This window comes from Podarcis filfolensis (genome assembly GCF_964270895.1).
Source record: "Podarcis filfolensis genome assembly, chromosome: 8".
NCBI classification, from domain to species: Eukaryota; Metazoa; Chordata; class Lepidosauria; order Squamata; family Lacertidae; genus Podarcis; species Podarcis filfolensis.
In genome coordinates, this window is record NC_139611.1 from 40,425,239 (window position 1) to 40,430,592 (window position 5,354).

A 5,354-nucleotide genomic window follows, 5' to 3' on the forward strand; every position below is an offset into this window, starting at 1 on the left:
CTGTACGACCTTGGAACAGTTGCTGCTGCTCAGCCTAACGTACCTCACAGGGTTGTTGTGAGGATAAAATGGGGGAAAGGGAAACCCTCATATGCCACCTGGAGCTTGGAGGGAAGGTGGGATGTAGATGCAATAAAATAAAGATGAGGTCTGGGGAGAGGGAGATGAACATTTACATGCCTATCTTATGCTGAGTTGGACCATCTATTCCAGCATTGTTTCTTGACTCGCAGGCATGCTTATGGTGATTTTGTTGTTTTATCACTTTTTTTGCCACCCTGGGCTCCTTTGGGAGGAAGGAATAAATTGAATAAATGAATGACTAATAAACCGGGATGTGCTGTGATTTAAGCTGGAACCTCTTAAGTCCAAGCCACATATTCTGCTGCTGAATTATAGCTTCACTCCAGGCTATGCCTATGAACATAAGAAGAACCCTGCTGAGTCGGGCCAAAGACTCCCCTGAAATTGGCATTCTTTTATGGGCAAGTTGCAGAGTTGGAGGCATAAATAGGAGACAGCCATGCACAGCAATAAAGAGTGCAAGGTGAGAGTTTCCAGAGTCCCTGACAGCATCAGCTTTGTGGCTTCCAGATGTTTTGGGCTAGCTGGGACTGGTGGAAGAAGACAGGCTAGTGAAGTTTGCTATATATACAAGCAGGTGCACAGTGAACTTTTGTCTTGCACCACTAGGTGTCACCAGCAATTTGCTGAAACTTGCTCACCAGACAGAGGCTGATCAAAAGGGCTGAAATCCCAGCTGCTTGTCAAAGCACAGCCACAGTTTGCAGGGAGGTCATGGCAGGGAGCAGAGAAGATTAGCAGCAGCTGCAGCAGCAGAGGTAACCTACTGTTTTATTACATTTAGACTCTGCTTTTGCATGTAAAGTGACCAAGGTGGCTTAACAATTAAAAGCTACTTCTAGCCCCCTTGGGATCTGGAGAAAATATGTCATCTTTTCTGCGTACTGTGTGTGGCCAGGGTCTTGCTATTCTGGAAATATTAATTACCAGGGTGAGAATGGAATGGGACACTTTGTTTAACACCTTTGTGCCGATCCTTCCTCTTAAGATGCTCAGAGGGCTGTTTTAGCCACGCATCGTGAGGTTTGCTCACTTTGGCTTCTGCTGCAAAGATTGTGAAAGAGTTGTCACTTCCTCATTGCAAGGTTTCCATTTCTTCACTGGAAAGAAAGAGTGTTTCTGGCTCAAGGCACTCTGAATTTTGCAAGACCTGGAAACACAAGAAACGGCCTCACCTGGTATCAGATCACTGATCCATCTAGCTCAGGGTGGTCTATTATTTATTTATTGCATTTATATTCCATTTTTTCCCTCCAAGGAGCTCAAGGGGGCAGACGCTCTGTTCCTTGCATCCCCCTGTCTGAATCCTTGCAGCAGAAGTTGGACACCCCACTGCCTCACACAAGCAGGTGCTGCTCCCTCTTCCCTTGTTAAATGGTCAACCTGACAACCAGGAAGGTGACGGTTTGCATCCCCATCAAGGTGCTGTGCTTCTCCACTGCCACTCAAATGAGAGGTCTTGCAGAGAGGGAAAGCAAAAATAGCTTGGGGGCTGAATCAGGTGCATACAATACAGGGCTAGATAGACCCAAGAGGCTGACTCAATATACAGCAGTGTTTCCTTCCCTTAAAAATAATTTTTAAAAGGAGTTCTCAGAACAGTCACAGTTGAGGGCGCCCCCTGCCAACAATTATTTTGATGATGCCAGGCTATTTCCTGCAGTTAACCCTGGGATTTGATGCACATGGACAAAGTTTCACAGGATCTGTTGCTACAGCTCAGCTTGCCATGTTCTAAAGATTTGTTTTGCTGGAATAATCAGCTGGTGAGACAAAAGCTGGCTGTGTTGTGTCCTTTCGGAGCACTTTGGAGTGATGAGATAGCATCCTGATTCACCTCTGCAAACAATAATTTGAAGTGGGTTAAATTGCTGAACAGTCCAGAGATTTAAAGAGCAATTTTCAGGACATGTCTTAGCACTGGGTGAGATTCTGATGTTTAGCAATTTCTATCACCTGGGGGACGGAATATTTAAAGACAACACTGACATGAATGGACGTAGTTGCTTTGCTGGAGGGAGATAACTTCAACCTAGGCTGAAAAAACACAGAACACATTTAAAGCACATTATCTGCCCCTGCCCCCACAAAAAAAAAAAAAGAATCCTGGGAACTGTAGTTTGTTAAGGATGCTGGGAATTGTAGCTGTTCCTGGGATTGTTTTTGTGTATGTGTAAGGGGGGAATGAGCATTAAATGAATAGTATGCATACAGCCAACGTGTCCCAGTAGACAGAACCAGCCTTTGCCCTGCAATACTTGTGTTAAGATTCACCGTGACTAGTCTGATGGCCCCCCAGTCCCCCAGTCTGTTGAGGTGCAGGGGTGGAGGCTGTTTGGAGCAAGCACAGCAGCACTTGTCAAACACACTTGGCAAGCTTAAACCTGATATAGGATACAATCACTCAGAGGTAGTAGCCGAAAGAAAGCTGCTTGACCGGAATGTGCTTGCTCCTTCTCTGTCTCAGCTGCCAGAGTGCTAACAATCTTTCCTCCCTCTTCCCCAGATTCTCTCTCCCTGCCCAGATGAGTAAATTGATAAGAGCTCCATTTACAGACAGGGAGGGGCCCTTAGAACAAAAGGCCTTTTTATCAGCAGCCACTCTGTCCCAGCTGTGCAACCTCAGCTGCTGTCTCTGAGCCTTCTCACTGGGCAAAGTTGAAAGCAAGGCCTCTTCTTGACTGTGCACTCCCTGCCCCTGCCCCCCCAACACCACCTAGGAACAACATTTAGATCTGCATTGCAACATGGAGACATTTCCCCCCCCCCTACCTTGGGAAAGGTGAGTCTAAGAGGTGGGAAGCCAGGGAGGGAAAGCTGACCAGTCCCTGGGATCATGTGACTCTCAGGCAAGGTGTTTCTAGGACTTTAGGTGGCTGGTGAGTGATTTCAAACTCTGTGTCTGTTTTTATGCAATAACAGATGGGGAGGCCGCTCCTCACTTCCCTAAAAGGCAACTGCAAAGCTCTACCACCAGCAGTTCGTTCTGCTATGGAGTAATATGTAAAACACTATTTAATTTTTTTTGGGGGGGGGGCGGGGGAAGCATGGGGATTTTTAAAGACTAGAAATAGGGAGGGGTTGTAGCTCAGTGGTTGAGTATCTGCTTTGCACAGAGCAGGTCCCAGGTTCAATCCATGATGTCTCCAGATAAGACTGTGGATGTGCCTTGTCTGAACACAGACAAGAGAGCCACTATGTGTTAGCAGTGCTGAGCTAAATGGCCTGACTTGGTATAATAAGACAACCTCCTATTTTCCTAAAAACAAAAGGAAGTACCGGTAGCTGTAAGCTGGTTGGAGTTTACATTTGGGCGCAGATCCTGGGTTTGGAGGGGGCTCTTTGCGAAAGAATATTGGGTCAAATTGCAGCACCTGTCTGTTCTAGTTTCTTATTACAAGGGTACACCAGGCTAAATGGTGCACTCGTCAATCCAGGTAAAGGGCCTGTGTTTTCCAGGTCCTTTTTTCAAGTAGCCATAGCTAAGGGCCTATGTATGACCTCCTACCATCTTTCCTGGGTCCTGCACAGTCTTCCTTAATGTAGTGGGAGAGGCCATCCAATGAAGATGACATGGGCGTCGCCAGGATTTTTGTTGGGGGGGGGCAAGCCTTTTGTTAGGGAGGGCAGGTCTCTTGTTGGGGGGCGGCAGAACCTCAGTTAGCTATGATTTTATTGATTTTGGGGGGGAGCAGCTGCTCCTTCCTGCTCCCCCTTGGCTGTGCTCATGGAAGCTGAATGCAGGAAAATTCAGGACAGACAAAAGGAAGCACTTCTTCACAAAGTGAAGTTAAACTGCCAAACTTGCTCCTACAGTTTGTAGTGATAATATAGCTGTAAAAGGCTTGGGTAAATTCATGGAGGACAAGGCTGTGTTCTACCTCCACTGTAGAAGACAGTGATGCTTCTGAAAGCCAATGGCTAAAAACCACAGGAGAGAGGGAGATCCCTTGTGCTCACATCCTGCTCGCAGGCTTCCTGTGGGCATCTGGTTGGCCATCTGAAGAACAGGGAGGTGGGCTAGATGGGACTTTGGTCTGATCCAGCTTCAGGGCAGCACACCCAAGAGGCAGCTTTGGTCCCTATATGAGTTAGAAGCTGGTGGTACCCAAGGAAACTTGGTTGAAGGGTGGTTTAAAAAGTGTCTTATCATTACTCTCGCAGGATCAATGACAACAAAGAGTCTTGTGGAATTGCCTTCAAGGCTACCTGTTTTGGCTTAAGCTTTAGTGGACTGCAGCCTGTTTTATCAGATGCAGCCCACTCTATCCTCCACAATGTCCAAAGGAAGAATGCTGGACACACACACACAGTAATTTGCAAGGCTGGTGGGTGAGCTTTGCAGAGGAATCTGCCTGGCTTCTCCTTCTAGGATCTAGGACACAGTACTGGGCTGGATGGCTCGCCCCAAAAAGTCTGCTCCAGCCAGGCTCTTGATCTAAGGGGGTGGGACTTCTGCAATGATCCTCAATCTCCCTCCTGCTTTTGAAGGGAGAAAAGGCTTTTATTTTGCCTACAGCACTCACACTTTGGAACTCCCTGCCTATCACAATCAGGCAGGTGTCTTCAATGACTCTTTTGGGCACCTGCTAAAATATTTTTGTTTAGGCAAATCTATCCAGGCATGCAGAATGTTGTAATGTGCTTTAATCTTCTGTTTTGTTTGTTTTTTGTTTTTTGTTTATCGTTTATTTTAATTTTTTGAATAATATATAGTAATTTTTACTTTTTTTTTACTGATAATTTTATTGTTTTATCCTTTTTGTAAACCGCTTTGAAATTTTATTGCTATCACGCGAATATATGTTGCCATCCCACCACCTTATTTCCTCATGTAAATCAACAGGCAAAACTTAGGGAAACGTGTCCGGAATCCTTTGAAGAATCCACCCGGTACGCCTGCTTGGTGTCCTTACGCGACGGGGCGGACGAGAACCAGTAGGCGGCGCTGAGGAGGAGGAAAGGCTTGTGTCTGCGTCGGCGAGCGGGCCGTCTAAAAAGCGGGAGTTGCAAGCAGCCCTCCTTTCCCTCGACGGCTCTCTTGGCGCGGTCAGGCCGAGAGTGAGGAAGCGAGCGACGGCATCGGGGCGAGGACCATCGAGAGTCGCTGCCTCGCCGTGCGCTCCCCAGTCCTTTCCTCCTTCCGTGCTCCCAGGGGGCGGCTCCCTCCGGCCGGCCTCCTTAAGCACCCGCCCCACCGCGGCCGCCTAACTAGCCAGCCAGCCAGGCGGTGCTGCTCTTTTGCTCCAGGTGACCGTCCTGCCCGCGGC